This window comes from Podarcis bocagei, assembly GCF_964188305.1.
Source record: "Podarcis bocagei genome assembly, chromosome: 2".
NCBI lineage: Eukaryota > Metazoa > Chordata > Lepidosauria > Squamata > Lacertidae > Podarcis > Podarcis bocagei.
In genome coordinates this window covers 102,918,035-102,940,414 of record NC_138126.1, presented here as the reverse complement: position 1 = coordinate 102,940,414, position 22,380 = coordinate 102,918,035, and the positions used below count along the sequence as shown (strand labels likewise).

The window sequence follows — 22,380 nt, the reverse complement described above, 5'->3', positions numbered from 1 at the left end:
ATATACCATATTTTTCACTCTATAAGATGCACCTAGTTTTTAGAGGAGGAAAACAAGAAAGCAACGCAAAGCCTCTTGAGCGAAGAGAGGCAGGAGCACTCCCGCTGCACTCAAGAGGCTTTGCATGGCTATCGCTGAAGCCAGAAGAGCAAGAGGGATTGGTGTGCACCGATCCGCCTTGCTCTCCTAGCTTCAGCGATAGCTGCACAGCCTGAATTCGCTCCATAAGACGGACACACATTTCCCCTTACTTTTTAGGAGGGAAAAAGTGTGTCTTATAGAGCGAAAAATATGGTAGTGAGCAAGCATTTGAGTTCTTTTAGTCTGTTAGTCAAGACTTCTCTAAGGCAGTGGGGGCAGGGGACTGTCCCAGTCAAGGACTGCATTCCCTGGAGGTGGCTGCACTGGTAATCGGTAGGGGGTTGCATGCTAGTGGCAAGCGGAGCCACCCTTTTTCTCTCTTGCTTCCTGCCACTCCCTTGTCTCTCCTGCTCCAGAGGTCTGAGACGAGCTTGCAGAGAGCATTTGAAATCAGGCTGAGGGCCAAGGGTTGCCTACCACCTCCCTACCCTAAGGGAAAGTGAGAGAGCTTTGCAAGCCAATGTACATGATCGCCCACTCATTCCTTTTCAGATACCCTACTCTGGTGGTCTTACAGAAAACTGGAACCTTCTCCGTTTTCAGTGGGGGAATTGACAAGCTGGCCTTGTGTCCACACACGGCTGAGCAAGCTGGAATGGTTCTCCTTGAGCCCCTGTTTTACCCTCTGACTACAGGGCCTCCAAGTCTAGGGAAGACTAAGAGGAGTCAGTCAGCTGAGCCTCCAGGCCTGGCAGGGGGAATTTCTGATTGTTTCCTTGCTCAGCAACCACGGAGCGCCTTGGGCATTTTCAAAATGAGATCCTGACTCATCTAGACAGGGCCTCCCCATTCCACTTCTTAACCAGGTATGCCAGAAATCCTTGGAATGTTTTATGCTGTATGTTGCAGAAGGCAAAACGATGTAAAATTTTCAAGTAGCTAGGCTTGGAGTATACTTTGTGGGGAAAGGAAAACATGACATTTGGACATGTGGTATGGAATTAATTATGCTCCTTAACTGCAGCACCAGTCTCTATGCCCCTTGGCTATCACAGCCATTAAGTGCTTTTCTCTGTCTACTCAATGGGGTCGCTGTCTTTCCCCCTCTCTGTGGGGCTCAGGGAATAGGGGGTGGGGCAGGTGCTGCAGATTGGTTTCCCCACTCTTAGAGGTCAGGGGCATACATTTATGTATGGCCTCCTGTCATGTGAGAAGCTCATCTTAGGAGGCTGAAAGTCAGCTGCTTCACCAACCCTTTCCCATCTCGCTGCCAAGCTTCTGGCATCTCAGGATGTGTGGAAATGCTCCCCACAGCCCCAGCTTGGGGAAGTGGAGAACAGAAGAGCTGTTTTATTCCACATGCATTAAGGATTGCATGTTAGTTTGTTCTCTAAGTTACCCCTACTGCCAGACGTGAAGCAGGGGGTAACCAGAGAAAGGGCCTCTTTGGTGGTAGCACCTCTTGATAGAATTACCTCCCCAGGTGCCCACAATTAGGCTTCAGGTACCAAGTTAAGATTTTTTATTTTATTTTATTTTAAGTATTTTAGTTGGAGTCCACAGAATTCCAGGTAAGTGTGTATAGGACTACTGTCTTATTGTTGTTGCTTTTAAATGAATGTGTTTATTAAAAAGTATTTTGCTAGTTTTGTTATTGGTACTGCTTTGGGAATTTTATTTAGCTGACTATTTAGGCAATACAGTGGTACCTCGGGTTACAGACGCTTCAGGTTACAGACTCTGGTAACCTAGAAATAGTACCTCAGGTTAAGAACTTTGCTTCAGGATGAGAACAGAAATCGTGCAGCAGTGGTGCAGCGGCAGCAGGAGGCCCCATTAGCTAAAGTGGTGTCTCAGGTTAAGAACAGTTTCAGCTTAAGAACAGACCTCCGGACTGAATTAAGTTCTTAACCTGAGGTACCATTGTAGTCACCTCATATGGACAAGTGTCAAATCTTAGGACTGCTTCCTTTATTGCTATGGGAGATCCTCCTGTACGGCTCCTCTTCCTGCACCCGTCAACTATTTATGTCAGGCTTCCTCAAACTTGGCCCTCCAGATGTTTTTGGCCTACAACTCCCATGATTCCTAGCTAGCAGGACCAGTGGTCAGGGATGGTGGGAATTGTAGCCTCAAAACATCTGGAGGGCTGAGTTTGAGGAAACCTGATTTATGTGGTCATAGGGAAGGACTTTCTGCCATGGCCCTTCTAGGAATTGGAACCCAATGTTTGTCAGGAAGTAGCTCAACCCACAACGCTTTGGTCTCCCAGTGTTTTCACTCTCTGGGTCTTACTTCTTGGAGGTACTTGTTAAAATGGTCCTGGTTGGAGGGGTGTAAAAGCAGTAGATGAATCAAAGAATTGTAGAGTTGGAAGGGACCCTGAGGACCATCTCGTCCAGAGGTAGTCAACCTTTTTATACCTACCGCCCACTAATGCATCTTTCTTGATGGTAAAATTTCCTTACCACCCACCAGTGCTCGATGGAAGGAGGATTCAGCTTGTGCCATAGAACCCTCTACCGCTCACCTAGAATCCTAAAATGCCCACTAGTGGGTGATAGGGACCAGGTTGACAACCCCTCATCTAGTCCAACCCCCTGCATTGCAGAAATATTTAGTTGTACTATACTGTACAGGGATCAAACCTGCAACCTTGGTGTTATCAGCACCACGTTCTAATCAAGTAGAGATTGTTTATAGAGAAAAGGCCAGATGATTTTGCTTCCATTTAATATATTTTCACCTTGTTTACTCAGAAGTAAACCCTATTGAATTCAGTGGGGATTACTCCCAGGTAAGTAGGTTAAGGATTGAAGCCTTAGTGATTTTTTTCCTATGTAATAAGGAATTACTGAGATTATCTTCTTTGATAGTCAAAATAATTTCTTCCATTTAATTCCAGCTTTAATTTTAAGCACTGAAATTGGAGTGTTCCAGATTGCAGCTCATGAAAAATGTAGACCTGCTACATTCATGTCCTTCACCAGCCCAGCGCAATGAGTACATATTTTTAATTTATTACTTAGCTGTGTATTTATTCCCCACTCTCCCCTTCAGTCTGGAAGGTTTTTATAGCAGTATACAATGATTTTTAAAATCCATAATAACATCAATTTTGAAAAAAAAAGTTTAAAATGCAGCAGACAAGATAACCAGGAAGAAGCAGAATTAAACAAATCCAATAGGCCTAGGCAAGGGCATTTCCAAAGCCCACAACACAAATGTGAATAAAAATTGTATATGCTAACTTGTATGTTCAGTTGCAAACCTAGGCTTACTTTCAGAGGGGAACATATTTTAGCTCTTGCTGTCAGGGCTCACATGGTGAGTTATGGGCGCTGACGTAATATTCTGGCCCCAGTACAATGCATGTGGATTTTGCAATCTTTTGGCAAAATCTGCTGTTTACGTACATGGTAAAACTAAGTCAAGTCTTTTCTAAAATCTAGCAAGACTCTCCCCACACATTGCACTTTCCCTACCCATGTCCAGCTATTGCACATGCCTTCGGGAAAATTAAGACAGTGGGTAGCTGGGTCTCACTGGCATTGTGTTTTGCAGGGTGACCAGCCACCCTTACATGCTGTTGTTTTTTAATGGGTTTTTATGGGTGATGGACAGATCTGCCCAGCATGACACAACCAGGGCTTGGGTCCCCTGGACCACCCTAACAGTAGCCCTATCCATGGAAAATTTGGTGTTAGAAGTACATTAGTCTGTGCCAGGCACCTTTTCCATACTATTTAAATAAATATTATAGCATGGTGAACTCGTGAGCAGGATTTGAACTATGAGCAACAGAAGTACAGTGGTACCTCGGGTTACAGACGCTTCAGGTTACAGACTCTACTAACCCAGAAATAATACCTAGGTAAGAACTTTACCTCAGGATGAGAACAGAAATTGCATGGCGGTGGCGCAAGGCCCCATTAGCTAAGGTGGTACCTCAGGTTAAGAACAGTTTCAGGTTAAGAACGGACCTCCAGAACGAATTAAGTTCTTAATCCGAGGTACCACTGTAACTAGATTATAATATTGTGGTTATTTATTTAATAGAAGATAGGTGCAGCAGAAGGGGAGAAACAACAACTCCATGGAAAACAGGGTGGGAAGTTCATAAAAATAGGAGAGAAGAAGAAATTGTATTTTGATTGCGCATGTTAAAAATGCTGAAACTTAATAGAACATAATTTATCACAACAAAAGTCTCTCCAGGGAGATAATTCCAGCCCTGTGTTTCTACTGCTGCAAAGGACTGTTTTGCCCTCTCTACCTGTGTGGTGGTGATGGAAAATCTGGTGAAGTGCTTTTGAGTCAGATCTGAACGTGTTGGTGGGCTCATGCGGAAGAAGGTGTCCCTTAAGGTAGGTTGCTCCTAAGGGGCTTCCCAGCTTAAAACAGGTATTGAATGGAAAGTAGTATAAGTCCATGAATACGTTCCATATTGCCCAGTAATGTGATATGAAAAGACGACTGCCATATATGTATATATATACACACCTGTAAATGGCATAGAGTAGTCGCAGTTCAGAAGGCATTTGCCAGCAGAATGTCCAAATCTGAATGTGCCTTAACATTTTTTTAAAACCCTGTGTGCATGTCTGGATTTAGCATCTCCATCAGTCAGCTGGCCAGAGACTCTTCTTGTTCCCCCGAGGCTTTTGGGTTACCATAGGAACACCTGGAACAACCCCCAAGCTGGTCCCCTGACAGGCCGCTTTTCTGGACTTTGCAGTCCAGCTCCTTGGTCAGCGAAGACCCCCCGGGCAGCAAATGTCTTTCCAGCACAGGAGAGAGAAAGGGAAGCAAATGGTGTGGAAATGCGTAGCAAATTGGGTTGCAATGTAACACAGGCCTCTCCCTGCTGTGCTGTGCGATTCCTCTTTGCCCTGGAGGCAGGGCAGGCAGATGGGGAACCAATCATTCTGGAAAGGAGAAAACAATAATGGCCTTGCCAAACATTTCTGGGGAGAAGAAACACCAGCTGAACCCAGAGCTTTTTTAAATATATATTTTTTAACCCAGAACTCTTCTAGCATGTTCTGGTCTGTTTTGCTTGGGAAACGCTGCTTGGGAAACTCGCTGTGCTGCGAGTTCTCTGCAGTGTGTATCCTTCAGGGTTCTCTCAGTAACTTTGCATATGATCCTTTTAGAGGAGGGAGGAAGCAGGACTTTCCAGGGTGCTAATGCCTGGTGGGTTTTTGTGGTATACAACACCTTGAACAGTGAGGTAAACGAGCTTCTTGACTAGCTAGTGGCAAGTGAGCTACAAAGGCTGAATACCTAAAGAGCTACAGAAAAGAACCCCAAACTTGACCAATGAGGAGGGAATTGTGGGAATGTTCAGGGATGCAGGAGAGGATATATTGTTTGATTATAGCCTTTCCAACTTGTGTAAACAAGTTCACAATTTAGCAGAGTAACATTTTCCTTTTTAAACTCACAGCGGATGCGTTTGCTCAGGCTCACTAAAGCCTCTATAATAACTGTCCTAGTATTTTCCCTTTTATTCCCTTATAAAAGATAAGACACGACACAGTCTTCTATAAAAGTATAAAAGAGTTTACTCACTCACATTCTGTTCACAATCGGATCCCAGAAGGCAGACTTATCTTAGAAAAGTAACATACACTTGGAAACTATCCCATAAAGAGACAGTCCCTTTGTTCTCTCTTGGCTGGAGGCAAAGAGAGCATCTTTGGCTAAGCAGATGTTGCTTCTTCGACGAAAGTAGTCAGAGAGAGAGATGGCTGCCCTGTGCTTTTGTCGTTACCTGCACAGGTGAGGCCACGTCCACCTCTGGTCACATGTAGATGAAGTCTGTCCCAGCCCAGAAGGAAACAGGAAGTTTACCTGCTGGCTGGACAAACATTCTTCCGCATGTGTAAACATGTTCACTCTAGGAATGTTGTACTTGACTGCTCTTGTGTTTCATACCCCACGGGAATGCCCCACCTGTTCTGTCCCCACCCCTAAACAGAACCTGGGAAGGTTTTTATTTGGTCCAATGGTTGACTGGCACATGCCTATGCCAATAGAATCATAGAAATGTATGGTTGGAATCGTTTTGATGTGTTGCATTACACAATTGTACTTTGAAACTTGTGCAGTTTTAGATTCCTGTCACCACATGCAATGAAGCCTACAGGACAGCCATTTGAGATTTGACTGTTCTCTTGCTGTAATTTAGCAATAGTCATTACATTTTTGGTTGCGACAGGAGTAAGGAAGCCCTGTGATTCACAATACACGTGTCTACAGCTTGGTCTTTTCCCCGCCCAAGTCTTTTCTACCACCTTTCTCCTGCTTGGCCAAGTCTGACTTGCAATGCCTCCCCCCCCCCCCCGCGATAAACTTTGGATTTCAAGGCACCTGTAACACAGACATTTAGATGAATTACTCAAGGTAGAGACTCTGTCTGGCAGGGTTGCGAACTCCTCACTCAGCCCCTTTATCAGCGGTTCGATCAGTGTCGGTTGCCAGGTAATCTCATATAACTCCCCAGCATGAAAAGCTTCTTGTATATCAAGCTGTTGTTAAAGATAGGTCAGACTGTTTGGTTGGCTGCAGCTGTTTCCCCCCCGCCCCCCGATCAGTTAGCAACCCTACAGGTAGGGTGGCCAGGTGGAAAAGAAGAGAGAGGTCTCCTGCACCTATAATAGTTGCATAGAAGAGGCATTTTTCAACAGGGCTTACTTAAACTCCCGTTTTCTACACAACTATAACAGTGGGGAACAATTCCCCCCCTCCATTTTCTCTTGCATGAGATTTTTCAACTGTTCTTATATGTTCTTTCAATGCTGATTTCAAATCTGAAATCAATTTTCATGTACATGGTATAGTTATCTTTCAATTTCCGACTTTTGCCGATATGTCATATTTACACTGGGGATAAGTGGACACTGACACGTTGATCTACCCTAACCACATGGTAATTACTGTTTTGCAAACTTAATTTTTCTTTATTTTTATAGTTTCGTAACCTAACTATTTGTATTTTTCAGATCGGACCATGGCTTCTTCAAGTAGACAAAAATGTGTAATTTAATGTGTAATTTAATTTAATTTTAATTAATGTGTAATTTAAGGTGTAGGAGTCCCCTCTCATCTTTAATTTAAGGTGTATGAGTCCCCTCTCATCTTTCACCTGCAGGCCAGCTGAACGGACCCATTCTCCCTGTTTTCTTCAACTAATCCCAATTATGTTCTATTTGGGTTTCTCCTTTTTCATTTTGTATGTGTTGAAAGTTTTATGAATCCCCCTCCGCCTGGGAGTGCAATCCAGTAAGTCATTCCCACTGAGCTATATTTTGAGTAGATAGGTACAGGACTGTGCTGCTATTTCAATTATATATCCATTGTTTTGGTTGCATTCCTGTCTTTTGCTTCATTATGTTTGTTGAATTATCATCCAGGCTTTCCTCCAAAGAACACCAAAGTACCCTGCATAGTTTTCTTCCCATGTTATACCCACAACAACCCTGAGAGGTAGGTTATATCAGGAACTGATATAGTTCCTAGCCTAAGCTTGCCCAGTGAGTTTCATAACTGAGTGGGACTAACTGGGTACTCTTGATCCAACACTCGAACCTTGCCACTACAAAATTCTGTATGCTTTTGTTCATATAAAATCTATTGTCATAATTATAGGCTTGGAATGTCCATTCTGAATTCGTCCCATTCCGTTTCCCCCCCATTCAGTACATCTACAGTAAAACCTCTTTGCGGTACATATATAATGCAGGCAAACGCTAATCTGAAATAAAAGGTCAAAACCAGGACCTCTGTTTCAGAACTGGCATTTCAATTAAATAACCACACCTTGAATACCATATGCCATTCTTGTTGTTTTTATGTTAAAGATGAAGGACTGCACAGGAAAGGGTGAAATCCTAGGAGGGAAAAGGGGTAAGGATCTTCCATCTTTATATGATCAGTGACTAAAGGGAAAATAACCCGTTGGAAAATACGATATATGTGAGGCTGGCCATGCATTATGTGGAGAAAGGGGCCTATGTTATCCTTATTGTGGGAAGAAAAAGAGTGAACATCTCATATTTGGCATTTTTTAAAAATAAAAAAATGTTACATTCATGCCCTATGGAAATCAATGAAACATACATAGAGTTCCTAGATAGTATATACTATCAGGAAGTGACCAGTCTCAGCCTTGCTTAGCTTCAGAACGATATGAAAATTCAGCATGTAATGTTAGATCTGGGCTAACATTACGACTCATTTCACATATGCAGGTCACTGTTCCTGATGTTGCGGTCAGCAAGTGAACAGTGTTTGTCTTTGAGACAGCCCATAGCTGGTCTGGCAGGGTGATCTTAGATGGCTGACTGCTGGTCGTGACTTGGGTGTGACAGAGTAAGCAGATGATGGCATCCTTTGTAGGGGACATTGTCAAAGACTAGTCACTGGGCTGACTGGCTGCTAGTTTGACCGTACCTAGCAATGGGCATACAAGTTAGCCTGGGATTCGCATATGAAGGACCAGCTGCTTTATAATGATGAAGCATGTCATTTAGTTACAGCTGAGCCAAAATTCCTCAGAAGAATTTTTTTGTGATGTGTTTTTTTCCTTTTGCTCACCCTGCTTTGAAACCACTTTGTAGAATATCCTCCGAGTATTTTTTCCACCAGTTTCTTTGGCCTGGCCTCAATTCCCTTGCCCCCTGGCAAACAACATGAAATGACAGTAGACCCAGGGCGTTGTGGAAGCTGCAAAATGGTAGCCCGGCAGCCGACGCAATTTCTGCTGCCACTTTCAACGCTAGCAAAAAACAAATCTTTTGGCAGGAATAATAATAAAAATAATAATGAAGCTGTGGTAGTGCTTTGCTAATGGTGAGCCCTCCCCCTTGAGAAACTTTTGGATCATTTTTCCTTCCCCTGGTCGGTGAAATGTCCCCCCCCACCCCCAAATTTCTCTGGCCACAATTAAGGTGAAGCTTTTCGGGAGTTAGCTGCCTCCCTCTACAGTGGTACCTCAGGTTACATACGCTTCAGGTTGCATATGCTTCAGGTTACAGACCAGAAATAGTACCTCGGGTTAAGAACTTTGCTTCAGGATGAAACAGAAATGTGCTCTGGCGGCGCAGCTGCAGTGGGAGGCCCCATTAGCTAAAGTGGTGCTTCAGGTTAAGAACAGTTTCAGGTTAAGAACAGACCTCTGTAACGAATTAAGTACTTAACCCGAGGTACCACTGTAGTTTGGTAGGTGGCTTCGTGCATATGGGTGACGATGACTTACCTAAGATGTAGGCACAGCTGAGAAACTTATTGAAGCCGTTTCAGTTTCAACGGCCAGTCAGATTGTCTGTTAACAATTAACGTTATTCTGCAACAAGTGATAGTAACTGGCTGTGTGTGCACAGCTACCACAGTCCCTTTGGAACGAGGCCAAGAGACTGTGGGAGGCATGCAGATGTGCAGTTCTTTTTGCTCTGGACAATCTTCGGTTTTCAGTGCGGGCGGTGGCAGCTGGGAATGTTTTAACCCTTCTAGGTTTGCAGCAGCTTCATAGCACAGCAAACACAGGGACTTCTCTTAAATCATATCAATGGGTCCCGGTGTTCGATCTGAGTTGCATTTCTGACTTATCTTTAGGGAGAGACATTCCAGTGTATCAACCAGATGGATTGCACCAATGTTCCCTCTGTGCTAAGAGTGTAAATAGCAGCGCTGGACTCCCAGGGCTACAGTGCCAACTGGAGACAGTTGGACGTTTCAGCAATATGCTGTTTGACTGTAACCCTTTCCCCAGCCTGTTCTGACCCCACAGCTGCAAAAGCCTTACCCAAGGGGTTTGAAATGCAGTTGCGGCCAAGTTAATAGCAACACAGCTTGGGAGCCACCACCTGCCTGTGAATGGTATTGCAGAATATGGTTGTGTTGCAATGTAGGAGTGAGGGAGAGCACCACAGTCCAAAGACGATCAAGAGGTCACACTTCATCCCAGGAAACATTGCACAACGTGGCATGTAGGAAATTGTGAAACTGTTAAAAATAGCTCAGTGTTTTCCCCTGTACTAAGAATACAATTAGCTATGCTGCATCCCTGGATTTTTCTATTTCTAGTTCATAACACTTTTAAAAAGTTGCTCTTACTGCCAGGAGTTGCTGGCACAAGCTCCTTTGATATTGGTGCAAGAGCATAGCTTGTGTCTTCTGGAAGGAATATATAGCTCTAATCAAGGGATGTGCTTGTATTCATGCCATCAGCGCTGAAAGCCTTCCATAGGGAATGGGCCTGATTAAAATCCATCTACAACGCAGCACCTCTGAGCTGTGATAAACCAATTAATTAATTGCATTGATCAATGCTTTCAGTCATATGGTCAAGCGATCCATTCCCCTGGGGTTTGCTTCTAGCTTTTGGCAGTTGCTGTTATAGGATGCGATTACATTTAAAATGACATCTGCACTTATAAATTGCAAATTCAGATCCATATTTTTGATTCCGTTCTGAATTTTCATACGCGAATGCCTTGCTTTTTGTTTGTTTCTTTTTACCTCTAGCCCATCCAAAGATTCGTGATGATGTTATTCATTACATGATTATATGAGATCCTAGATTATTTTAATACATGGTGACCTAATGTTTCCTTTATTGTATTAAAAGCTACACAAATATTGAAGTACAACAAAGGAAGGATAATTTAAAATTACAAAGTAACACATGACAAGGGAATAAATAACCAAGTGTGAATGAGGCGCTTAGGCACCCTAAGACTGTTGCAGTTTGCAATGGGTATAGATTCACACTGGAATAGATTCACTAAGGCAGATGCGCTACTCAAATACTGTTGCTGCATTTGAACATTCTTGAAATGTCAACTATTATTAGGTTGCCTACCTTGGCATTTTTTGCATGGTGGTTATATTGTTTAGATTTAAGCATGTCCCTTCCAAAGCCAAATGTCTCAGAAAAAAAGCTTGTAATCCTAAACACACTTAGGAAGTTACAGTGCAATCCTAGCCATGTCTACTCAGAAGTTGGTCCTATTGAATAGTGTTTACACCCTGGCCATTGAGATTAGGATTGAGCTCAGGCTTCTAAACACGTTTAGAGTTGTACACTGTCAGAGACTGACAACCAGGAATCAGGCATTGGGATTGAGGGCGAACAGGATTTAGTGGCTACTAAATCCAGAGGAGGAGAGCCTGGCTGTTCTCTCCTTTGCCTATTTTTTACTGTACCCATTTTACCACATGAAAGTAGGATAGATTACAACCTGTTTTTACAGAGAACCTCAGCAGCAGCAAGGAATTGCCAAGGTGGCAAAGATTTGCTAATGCGTTTATATTACCATTATAGTTCAGTCTCAGTGGGCATAGTCTACATTCTTATTTTGTCTGCAAGAGCATGTTGGTGATAGAAACTGAACTCTACTGGGCTGGCAGATACCTACTCATAGGTTTTAATTTAAACAGTTTCTCCTTACATCTTACACCAAACCATGCATTAGAGCTTGATTATATGTGCATTTTTTGTCGTGGTGTTAGGAAATACTCCATTTGCAGCTATGGAAAGCTTTTTTTTTCCTTTCACAAAATAAAATAAAAAGTATAGCCTTGAATATTATTACCAGGCCTGGTTTCAGGAGCTGGCAGGACTTTCAAGACCTGCACAGATAGCCACTGCCAATCCCAGGAACTTCCTGGCTTTTTTTGCTCCTTCTCATTGCTGCCTTGTTCACCTATCCTCTTTTGGTGAGAGGCAGAGGAGCAAGAAGGGGAGTAACTTGCACACTCCATGTTCTCTGTCTTTCTGTCTGGAAGGTGGTGCTGACTGAGACAACCACATGGGCATAGCAATGACCATGAAGAAGATGTGATCCCACTCAGGGAGTGGGGCCCACTGAGAGGGTCTTAACCAAGGTCTGCCTAAGGTCCACCCAAAACCAGAAACTACCACTGATATGTGTCTGTCTGTCTGTCTGTCTGTCTGTCTGTCTGTCTGTCTCTCTCTCTCTCTGTGTGTGTGTGTGTGTGTGTGTGTGTGTGTGAGAGAGAGAGAGAGAGAGAGAGAGAGAGAGAGAGAGAGAGAGAGAGAAACCAGTCAGGTGCATGCCTGCCTTGCTGTCCAATAACAGGTTTCCTAGCATCTGCCCCAGAGGCAGTTTAATAATTTGTGTGGTCAAGAGCCAGTGTGGTGTAGTGGTTAAGAGTGGTAGACTTGTAATCTGGTGAACCGGGTTCGAGTCTCCGCTCCTCCACATGCAGCTGCTGTGTGACCTTGGGCTAGTCACACTTCCTTGAAGTCTCTCAGCCCCACTCACCTCACAGAGTGTTTGTTGTGGGGGAGGAAGGGAAAGGAGAATGTTAGCCACTTTGAGACTCCTTCAGGTAGTGATAAAGCGGGATATCAAATCCAAAAAACTCTTCTTCTCAAGGTGCTGCAAGGCATGTTGGGAACCCTACAGGGAACCAGGCAGAGGGCCTTCTCAGTAGTGGTGCCCGCCCTGTGGAACACCCCCCCCCCATCAGATGTCAAAGAGATAAACTACTACCTGACATTTAGAAAACATCTGAAGGCAGCCCTGTTCAGGGAAGTTTTTAATGTGTGACATTTTAATATATTTTTAATCTTTGTTGGAAGCCGCCCAGAGTGGCTGGGGCAACCCAGCCAGATGGGTGGGTGGCTGGAAATAAATTATTATTATTATTGTTATTATTATTATTATTAGGCCTAAAAAGGCTGCTTCTTGAGTGTTATATTAAACTGCCCAGCGACCAAATCTGGTAAGTAGAGTGAGGTCGCAGCAGCTGATCTTGCGTGTCACCCAAAGGCAGCAGATTGGCATTTAATTTATTATCCTGAATTGTGTTTTTATTTTTTATTTTTTACTCCCAGGGAGAAGCATTTGCGAGATTTTCTCAGCTGCCAACATAACATGGCCTGCCTTGCCTATGGTGCACCTTCCCTTTGGGGAGGGGGCATCGATCAATGTTTTGCTTCATGCATCAAAACATCTTGGTTTATGTTTAATATAGAGTAAGCTATTTGCTGTATTAGGCATGTAAAATGTGAGTATCCCCTCTTTCTTATCAACTGCGACAGTTTATTAATGTTTGCCCTGACTTGTTGAAAATAGTGGAAGACACACACGTATATCTGGCTTGGTTGTAGAACAGCCTCTCTCCCCCCCCCCACCCCTTGCAACAGGTTCCCAAGCCAAACATTTCCTTCCTGCTCTAGTGGAGAGCACGTCTCTTGTTTCATCTCATTAGTGGGAGAAGTCCACCACCGGTGAGCACAGCCGGAACTGGTTGCTATGGCAACACATGTTTATTGAGCTCCTGAGATATGAGGTACTAGGCTGGGGAGAGGCACTCTCAAACATTGGGGGGGGTGATGAAGGGCTGCACTGCGTGGTCTGTGGAGCCAATGGTGTCACTGAAGGATGTGTGAAGGGGCCGGAGCTGGCCCCGTACCGAGGGCCGTGGGACCCCACACCATTCGCTGAGGCTGAAAGGGCTGGGATTTGGTTTCTTCCTGTGCAGGCCCGACAGCGTTTGAAGCAGATGCGCATTGCCAGTTACAATGCATATGATGTTGTGGGGTGTGAGATGGAATGCAGGCTTCCCCAACCTGGTGCCCTCCCAATTGTTTTGGGTGAAAATTCCCATCAGCCCTCACCAGCAAGATACTGCTTCCCGGGGTTGATATGAGGCTGTGGCTTCCTTTTTCCCACTGTTGTTCCAGCTGCAGAGACAGGCTTGGAAGCATGAAGAACTGAACAGGACAGGCCGTAGGGGTGCCAACTTGAATAATATATTGGGAGGGTGCAGGTAAGCTCCACCCCACATATCTATCACATGATGTGGCGCACACATTTGAGTGGCAATGCCCATCAACTTTGGCAGGCAGCCCCCTCAAATATTTTATCGGGGTGGAGTTGGGGGGCTGAAGGGACCTTGGCCCTCAGGAATTGGCTCCAATGGGACAGGGAGAGCAATGTCTGGCGAAATCTTCAGAAGCAGGCTGTATGGGGACAGGGCTTTGGTGCCGTGTAGAACTCCTAGGGACAGCTTTTGCAACACTAGGCTCATGCATGGGGCTTTCATATTAAAAGTTTAAATCAGTGGATACTTGACAGTATGATAATTACTGTATTTTTTGCTCTATAAGACTCACTTTTTCCCTCTTAAAAAGTAAGGGGAAATGTGTGTGCGTCTTATGGAGCAAATGCAGGCTGCGCAGCTATCCCAGAAGCCAGAACAGCAAGAGGGATTGCTGCTTTCACTGCGCAGCAATCCCTCTTGCTGTTCTGGCTTCTGAGATTCAGAATATTTTTTTACTTGTTTTCCTCTTCCAAAAACTAGGTGCGTCTTGTGGTCTGGTGCGTCTTATAGAGCGAAAAATACGGTAGCCAAAGATAAGCCTCTTTCATTTAAACAGAAGGCATGTGCCCTTAACAGCTGCATAACAGGCAGATATACAACAGGTAAACCCCCCAACTGGAGATGCAGTGATGGGAAACCTGCGCAATGTTTTCTGCCTATTATACAGCTCTTAATGACATAGGGTTTCTTTGCATGAAAAAGATACAGATCTTAAATATAAATTGCATGAAAGGTCCAAGAGTGGTTGTGGGCGGGTCAGAATCCTTGGTCATCTCCTTACATATGTTAATGCTCCCTTTTGATCTCTTCTCTACTTCTCAGAGTGGTCTGTAAGCCATCCCTTTGCCCTGCTGTTCAATATTCCTTGATCTTGCAGGGATCTGCCGCTTCCTGCAGACTGTTCATATCTGAAAATAATCTTTCTTTCTTCAGGTGACAAGAGAATCCCAAATTGCTCGAAAGGCTTTGCAATGCATATACGTTACCAGAATGTGTAGAACAGATGGAGCTGAAACATCAGCTCATGCGGCCAAGGGCAGGAATTAGGAATCAAAGCCCAACCAAGTATTGGCCGCTAACAATACAATCACAGTAGCAGAGTTGGACAATGCAGCAAGTGGGCTTTCCAAGGAGGTCTGGGATTGTTCCAGGACGGGAGAGAGGCTTTCAGATGGCTATTTTAAGATGAATGTAACTGGAGAACAAAGGCACTCTTGATGGTCCAGAACATAACAAAATTGTAGACTGCGAGCATCCAAGAGTGCAAGACCTTAAAAAAGAAAAGAACACAATTCCACCAGAACCTTATGTTTGTTCTTAATGAGAGAAATGACGGGCAGTGTGACAGGTTATATTTACTCTCTCCCGCAGATGTAGGAGAGACAAAGTAAAGGGGGTGCATTTATTTAGTGTATAGTTAAAACGTGGTAAAAAGCTGCCCTCCCTGCAGTGGTTCTGGAGTTACAGCTATGTAAAACGAGGGAAAGGTCTTCCACTCACCTTAGTAATGTCCCAAATTACACCTTTTCCTCCTCTCTCCTAAAGAAGTTGATGATAATGGTTTATTCTTTTTAATGTGGTCATTGAAAGGAATTGTAACTGGGCACACAGTTGAGGTGGCAGTAGAACTTGTCCCATCCCCTCCAACTGAGATTAACAGGTGCAAGTTTTGCCCAGACCTCAGTTATTTCCGCAGCTCCAGCCCTATATGCATCTCCCATAGAAGTCCAGCAGTGCAGAACCAGTGAATTTGGACACTGGAGTGAGCGAGGAATAGAACAAAACTGTTCTTCCTTGTTCCTTATTCATTCTGGTTATCTCCTTCCTGGGCACCTTCACTGTGGCATATGCAAGCTGAAAGCAGTCCAGGTAGACAGCCAAATGTGCTCAGAGGCCCAGAGGACTGTTGGTCACAATGCATGTTTTTCAGAAGATGCCCTATCAGAATTCCAGTGTGACCAGCGGATAGAAGCAGCGAATGGGGATTTTTGAAATATGATTGGCCATGCCTTCAAAGTGTCAAAACTAAAAGACAAGCTCAGATTTTTGCATAAGCTAGAAAACCTCAAGAAAAGAAGGTAAATGAGCAGGTCCTCCTTTAACAATATAATCCCAGTAGAAATGATGACTGCAGTGCCTGGAAATAGACAATAAGGTTGTGTATCCACAGCAGTAACTGGAGGAGGAGTGTCCAGTGGGAGGAGTGTAGAGAGAAGTAACGCCATGGTGCACCTCATCTGCCCACCTGCAATGACTTCATCTGCCCACCTGCAATAAAACATGTTTCTTCAGCCACAAAAGGCACTGTAACTCTCCAACTTTGCACTTTTCATTGTCCCCTGAGACAGACGTTTGCCAATGATCTTCCAAGATTTGTTAGGCTACAGAAAAGCTACAGCAAACAGTTTTGCTATATCTGTACCAGGCTGGATTAGGAATTTGGGTTGAATGCCTCTTATGCTATTCTAGTGACAAAATGTAATAGGTTCATTCTTTCCCCCCCTTCTCTTTTTGCTAGCATCTGACTGATATCAGAACCATGGGGAGACTATTTTGTGTACTCTGAATGCCTTCTACTGTATATATATATATATTTCAGAACACTCTTCATGAATGCTCCAGAAAGCATAAACCCTGTCAATCACACAAGTTAGCCAGGGATCACTATATTGTGTGTGAGGCAAGCTGAGGCAGGGAAAAGTTATTTATCTAGACAAATATGATGGTGGGTAGAGGTATGCTTCTCAAGTCTTATCCCCTCCCCCCACAAATAAAACACTCTAGCCAATAGAATGTATGTGTCTGGTGTGATTGAGGGCTGTTTCACATTCAGACAGACAACAACTCCAGAGAGTTGTTTCTATTCAAGCATGGAAGTACACCTCTCTTGTGTGAATAAGTAATGAATGCAAGAGACTTCTTGACAGATCCAGTAGAGAGCTTGATAGGTGCTTCTTGAAGTGTATGTTTTGTTCACTGGGATTACTATCTTGTGCTGTCTAGGTGCTATAACACTCATTTCCACTGTGAAGACCTAAAAATGCAATTGTGAGACATTATTCTATTCTTCTGAATCATTTCACCTGGCGAGGCATATGTACCAATGTTCTTCTAGTGAATGTTGCCTTGCATTTGTATCAAATGTCATCTTCCAGCCAATAGCGGTTCTGTGCTTCTCATCAAAGTCTAAAACATATGGAAGAGAACTGCATTTATACCATTCACCACCTGGCTCCATCTTGAAAATGATTTAGTAGTGGTAGAAATCGTGGAGTCCATCCCATGTAAACACAGATGACATGCCAATGAAGTTCTCCCCAATGTCTTGTTTGCATACTGCACCAGTGGTGGGGTTTTTGAGAAAATTCTGAACTAGGAGGAAAACTTCCAGGGGAAAATCTTATGGAAATTAAAGTGACGTGGGATGATTTGCATCCGGAAATTTTCAGTTTGCATGTGAAATTTTTCTGATGCCTGAGAAGAGTGAGCTAATTGAAGCATGTTTGTTTTACTTGCATTTAATAAACAAACTTTGAAATTGCCAAGCTTGCCTAATATTGCAGTTGGCATCCATTTATTATTACTAATGCACTTATGAAACAGAAATATTTCCGGGGTGGGGGTGGGGGGTGGGAATAAGGTGCTCGAGATTTTTCTGCCTCACATCACAGCAGTTCTGAATGTATTTGACACACAGTTTGGTCATCTCGTGATGTTATAAAGCAGCCAACAATCAAAATGAAAATTAAGAGTAAAAGGAGCTTTCATCTTCTTCAAAGCCTAGATGTGCCAAATGCCAAGCTTCTGGCATCACCTGTATTATTCAGCAGCACTGAAGAACACCACCACTCTCCCCCAGACAGGGAGATTAGTGTTTGTGCGGAAAGATGGTGTGGCCATTTACTGGAATCTTGGGCATCATTTGCATCTTCTTAATCTTATTACAGTGGTACCTCGGGTTACAGGCACTTCAGGTTACATATGCTTCAGGTTACAGACTCCGCTAACACATGAGAAGAGAAGACTCCCTGGAAAAGACCCTGGAGTTGGGAAAGATGGAGGGCACAAGGAGAAGGGGACGACAGAGGACGAGATGGTTGGACAGTGTTCTCGAAGCTACCAGCATGAGTTTGACCAAACTGCGGGAGGCAGTGGAAGTTAAGAGTGCTTGGCATGCTCTGGTCCATGGGGTCATGAAGAGTCGGACAGGACTAAACAACTAAACAGCAACAGCTCTGATCCAGGAAGGGGCTGCCTGTGCATGGAAGGCAGGCTCCCAGATGTGCTCACAATGTTGGGTGAGCAGCTGTATGCATGGATGGGTGTGGCATGAGGGGGTTAAGCTTGCTGGCCCAAGAGCTGGAGCTGCATGCAAGCAGCACATTTTCAAAAGCTAGACACCTGCCAATTAGTGGTTTGGTAGGAGGAATGGAGGTTGGGGTGGGGGGTGGGGAGGCTGGAATCAATCCCAAAAAAACACACGAGGGCAAGCCTCACAAAATGCTGAAGAAATAACACGGTTTATTTCTGAAAGCATTCTCGTTATGCCTAACACGTTTTGACTGTAATTCTTTGTCAGAGGAAGCTAAAAACCAAATGCAGAAAAGGCAATTAGCCAGTATAACATGAAGGTTATATTCAGATCCTATTGTGCCATTGGAATACATCTGAATATATGCTTCGTTATATATGAAAACAACGCTCACAGGATCTCAGCACTGGATTCTGGTCCCCTCTTTCCCCCCCTCCCCAAACACCTGGTTGTGATTTTAGGCTGTGTACACACATAAAGATAAAGGTGAAGGGACCCCTGACCATTAGGTCCAGTCATTACTGACTCTGGGGTTGCGGCGCTCATCTCACTTTAATGGCCGAGGGAGCCGGCGTACAGCTTCCGGGTCAAGTTGCCCATCATGACTAAGCCGCTTCTGGCGAACCAGAGCAGCGCACAGAAACGCCGTTTACCTTCCTGCCGGAGCGGTACCTATTCATCTACTTGCACTTTGACATGCTTTCAAACTGCTAGGTTGGCAGGCGCAGGGACTGAGCAACGGGAGCTCACCCTGTCACTGGGATTTGAACCACCGACCTTCTGATCGGCAAGTCCTAGGCTCTGTGGTTTAAGCCACAGTGCCACCAGCGTCCCGTGTACACACATAGTTTTGCCCAAAGAATCCTATGAACAGTAGTTTACCTTCCACAGACCTATGATTCCCAGTACCCTGAACAAACAACAGTTCCCAGGATTCTTTTTGGGGGGAGGAGCGGATGTGCTTTAAAGGTATAGTGTGCATGCAGACATTTTGCAAAAAAGGGGGTGGGTCAGTGCATACTGCCCTGATTTCTCTGTCCACACTGTGCTGCATCTGAGTTATGATGCGATGCACATTGTCTCCACCCTGTCAGAATACAGGAAGAGCCCAGCTGTTGGATCAGATCAAGGGTCTGTCTTATTCAGCATCCTGCTTCCATCTGTGACTGGCTAGATTGGCCTTCAGGAAGCCCACAAGAAGGACAAAGCATGGAAGCCCTTTTGGGTCAGGCTCAGGCCATGGGCACCAGTCTGGAGCCAAGAACTAGGAGTCAAAAAACAAAGAGCAGAACTCAAGAGCAAGGTTATAGATGTATAAGACATACCAGAGCTAAATTAGGGCTTGTTGCTCAAGCAAATGTTAGTATTTGTACCTTATTTGTTAGAAAAGGTATTTTATAAAGAATAAATTGTATGGGGGAAAAGAAAGCATATGTAATGTAATGTAATGTAATGTAATGTAATGTAATGTAATGTAATGTAAACAGCTGCAAAATCTTGAGACTCCAATTAAGGTCACAGAAATGGTGAGCCATTGCCTTGTTAATTTGTTAACTCCCTTTAAAAGTGTGTGTGCGTGACTTAGATAGGAGTGGGAGTTGAAAGTTGGCTGGTTATCTTGCCAACATGGGAGTGTGGAAATGTCAAGCAGATGCTGTGTCTGGAGGAGTTGGAGAGGGCAGGCAAGCCATGGACTGATAACTTATGCAGTGCTGCGAAGGAGTTTTGGAAGCAAGAAGACCCTCTCTTGGGCTCAAGGGAGAGAAATGCATTGTATTGCATAAATAATACTCCTTGCTAAAATAGTTGCCATCCTGCAAGTAAAGAGTCATCGTCAAAGTCTTGTGTCTGGAGTCTACTTCATCACTAGGGCTTTGAGGGTGAAACCGCTGTGTCACTCTGCATGACTCAGAAAAATAGCTCACAGCAAAACTAGCCAATGAGCCAGGGGACCCTCCTATAACTCTTTCTTGCACTGGAGGAGTTAGTGAACAACCTGGGTGGTTAGAACCAGTCTAGTTCTGAGAGGCTTCAGCAATGTGGTTCACCACATGGGGCAGAGTGCAGCTGTTCCTGACACTTCAATGCAGGGATCTTGCAAAGCCCAAGTTAGCCACCATCCTTCAATCCAGAAATCCAACAACACTCTGGGCAGGTGAAAAACTTGCATATCTTTGATTATGAACTATGAATGGGCAATAGGATGGATTTCAAGCAGCACTGCTAAGGAACCCCTTTCCCCGAAGTGCTGTAAAAGAGAGAGAGAGAGAGAGAGAGAGAGAGAGACACCTCTGTCGCAGTCTGATGCAGAGCAAAAGATGGGCCTTGGAGCGGCACACCTGCCTGCAGGTATTTCTGTTGGAACACACACTGAATTGATAGAATGTGACAAGAGGCTGCCTCTCTGGTCCCTTGAAGGCATTGCAGAGCAGCTCTTTCCTTGCGTGTTGGAGAAATGCAAATTCTGTCATAAAGAGTGTCTGGCTATTTGTGGGTTAATGTTCCTGGAGAGCCAGCAGACTTCCAGCAGCGTCTGGGAAGCAGAATGTGTGGGAGCTATTTTAAGATGGCTGTCCTTTGTGCAGTAGCGATGGCTAACTATTATCGTGAACACCGTTGCAGTCCACCGTACCCGGCTGATGTCTTTCCAGGGAAGCTGGAAAATACCCCTTGCCCAAGCACACCGCAAGGAATCCCAGCCGTGAGTTTAAGGAGCGCATGTGAGCACAGCGCCTGTCTCCAAGTCCCTGTAATGCAGAAGGCAGAAAAGTGACACAGCACCACTGCTTCGTGCAGCTCCTTTGCGTTAGGCAAAGAGGGGAGATCTGCAGAAGTTGGCATAAATGATTTTGTGGTCCCTTTCAGCTCACAGAAAGGCAGCATGGGGTGTAAAGGAGTCGCTTAATGTGTGTGTGAGCGCGCAGGGGGGAACGACAGATTTTGCAGTTACTGTATTTCAATTTCAAGGCAATAAGAATCTCATTTTCACTCCAAGCTTCTGCCGCAAAAAGACGACGTAAGCTGTGGTGCAGTGGCTTCTCCACTAGATGCCACCATTTAAACAAAAATGTCCTGTAGCTGTCCATGCAGGAATTTTGGGGCATCTGTAAAGCTGCCACCACCACGTGTGTATCAGGCAGAGGGTCGGATCCTGCACCCCTTCCATCTCAAGTGGTAGAAGGATCAGGACATCACGCACAGGGCATGTAACGATTGTGCTGTGCTATGGGCATGGCGGTGGGTTCCCATGCAGCCCTGTGCTCAATGTGCATGCAATATTGTTGTTGTGGGAGAACTACATAAATGGAGCCTTTTGCCCATAAAAAGCACTACTGAACTTCTTCATTCCTCATACGTCCATGGGTAGCCATGCTCTAACAGTGGTGGAGAAAGCAAGCTTTCTTCACAATGATGGCTGCTCGATCAACACCTGACTCGCCTTAAGCATTCTGCATATGCCTGAGCACATCCCAAAGGAAGAAAGTCAATGCTGTGTGTTATAAGAAAAAACTGCTCCTTTTCCCTTATGGGGTACCCAAGAGCCCATATAGAGTCCTTTTTTAGGTTCTCTATTGGTAGGAGAAAATAAGAGACCAACCAGAGAATATTGAGAAGCAAAGCAGCTAGTAAGCCTGATCTTTATTAAAGCTGCTGCAACACACAGGAGGCAGGAAGAGAACCCCGAACCATGCGTGCAAGCCCTTATATAGACCTTTGAACTGCCCACCCTGGAGCTCAAGACCACCCCTCATACATCAGACATACATCACAGAAGGGGTGTAGCCCAAGACCATCCCCCCAATACATCATACTTACATCAAAGAAGGGGCGGACTACAAGAGAAATCTGAGTGCCTTGTTTTTATCCTGTTTGCCAGGTTACCTGATTGGATTACCTGGGCATCCAGGCCACTCTTTTGTTATGATAACTACTCAATTCCTGAATCCAGGTCACAGGCTCACCCTATTCATATCTTAAATGTACCCTTGAGACAGGATTTGTGAGCAAAGAGATGATGGGGATGCTCCCCATTTTCTTTGACCTTGCAGAGAAATATTTGAGGTCAATTTGGAAGAGACAAAATGGTTTCAGGATTTTTCCTGTACTGATTCAGACATGTAGTTTAA

General features: G+C 44.5%; 1 long non-coding RNA gene across 1 annotated transcript in view; it reads right to left on the bottom strand.

Moving 5' to 3' along the window:
- Nucleotides 1-14,240, bottom strand: part of LOC308579917 — a 194,010-nt gene extending 179,770 nt beyond the window's left edge. Inside the window, exon 1 of the long non-coding RNA XR_014004636.1 lies at nt 14,208-14,240. This is a non-coding gene — a long non-coding RNA (uncharacterized lncRNA). The remainder of the gene's footprint in view (nt 1-14,207) is intronic.
- Between the last annotated feature and the right edge of the window lie 8,140 nt (nt 14,241-22,380).